Source organism: Mus pahari, chromosome 17 (genome assembly GCF_900095145.1).
Source record: "Mus pahari chromosome 17, PAHARI_EIJ_v1.1, whole genome shotgun sequence".
NCBI lineage: Eukaryota > Metazoa > Chordata > Mammalia > Rodentia > Muridae > Mus > Mus pahari.
The window spans coordinates 27,719,268-27,721,290 of record NC_034606.1 but is presented as its reverse complement, the minus strand read 5'-3'; positions in this window follow the sequence as shown (position 1 = coordinate 27,721,290).

The window sequence follows — 2,023 nt, the reverse complement described above, 5'->3', positions numbered from 1 at the left end:
ACACACACACACACACACACACACACACACACACACACACACACACAAAAGAGAACGAGAAAAAGAGAGGGAGAGACAGAGGGTACATATGATAGAGATAAACATGTTTGTAGCAAGTAACTCATTAAACAAGTAAGACAAGTTAGAAGATCATGAAAAGAGCAATATTGCATGTCTCCAGAAAATAGTAAGTTCATCCAAAATTCTAAAAATCTTTAGATGCTAGAATACAGAAACCCTGGCCATATGATTTGTCAGTGACCAAAAAATAAAAAATAAAAAATAAAAATCAATCTAAGTGTCTATAAAGCTCAGTAACTAAATAAAATGAATCACGTCAAAGGAAAGATTAAACAATGAAACAGCCACGGACCAGCGATACTACTCAGCCAATAAAGTCAGGTGAGCAATACATAGGCTTATTCAGGAATATGTATGACCTATGACCGGGCAGCAACAAAGCAAGAAGCCAGCAGCTCAGCATGGAGACGGTAATTATTATAACTATCTAAGAAAAAAGCAACGACAGAAAGACAAAAACCAAGATAATATTAATTATACTCAACTGAAGAAAAATTTTCAATTTTACGTCTATTTTTGGTGGGAGTAGATTGCCGGAGGAAAGTGCTGGCCATCAAATCCATGCAGGGCTTTATTATGCATGACATGCACATACTGCCAAGGGCCTAACTCCAGAAAGCATTCCCCCACCCATGTCAGCTTTTCCTCTCTCGCTCCTTCCCCTCCCTGGTGGGGGTGGTGCTTACAGAGGCTTGAGAATGCTAGGAGAGCATTCCAACACTGAGCGGTCCCCCAGTCCTCCTTCCCATTCTGACAAGTAAGGTCATCATCCTTCTTTGAGGACGAGACTTTACATTTCCCTAGTCATAGCTCTGTCCCAGAATTCCCACCAGATGCTTGCTCCTGAAGCCCACCTTCCCCGTGCTCCCAGCATCTGTCTAAATGCTTGCTGAGACACTAAAAGGGTCCTATTTTAGCCTGGTGGTGGGGGCGCACCCCTTTAATCCCATCACGTGACAGGCAGAGAGAGACAGGAAGATCTGAGTTCGAGGCCCAGCCTGGTCTATAGAGTGAGTTCCAGGATATCCAAGGCTACACAGAGAAACCCTGTCTTGAAAAAATATCAAAACAAAACAAAAAAGCTCCCATGTTAATGGCCCTACCAATCAGCCTGACCATTGTTGATCTAAATGGCACTCTTCTCTCTTACTTCCCCACAGACATTTCACTTCCTGTCTCCATTCAACACCCCATGACCCAGGGACCAGGCTGCTCAATGGTCAGTCCTATCAGGAAGAATCCAGCTGTGTCCTGGGCCAGACCTCTCTGCTGCAGCAGATCCATGGCTATGGTCCCACCCACCTGCCTGTTCTCTCCCCTCAAAAGCGCCAGCAGTTACCTTCGCCCTCCTTCTTCTCGGCTGCAGGATTTTGTTTTTAATGTTGTTTTGATTTTTTTAATGTTGTTTGGTTTTGTGTAATTTTTGGATAGAGTCTTCTATATCCCAGACTAGCTACAAATTCGATTTGTAAATGGGCATGACCTTGAACTTTCCCCAGCTTCTCTCTCCGTGTTAGATAGCGATCAAGGCCAGGTCTTAGGCAAGCCCAATAAACAACCTAAAACTGAGCTACATCAATCTTCCTGGAAGCATCTAGAACAATGGGTGTGGTCTCTTTGCAGAATCCGCTGCCTGCCACTCACACACACTGGTCACTGAATGCCTCCCAGACCTCAGACCTGTCTCAGGGAAATCGCACCAAGTACAATTTTAGATTTCCTAAATAGCCACAAGAAATAAAGCTAAGAAACAGATGAAATGAACTTTAAAAGCATATCCTGCCTAAGCCAAGGCAATCTAAAATATTACCCTTTCAAGATATGATCCACTGAGCCGGGCGGTGGTACTGCATGCCTTCAATCCCAGCGCTTGGGAGGCAGAGGCAGGTGGATTTCTGAGTTCGAGGTCAGCCTAGTCTACAAAGTGAGTTCCAGGACAGCC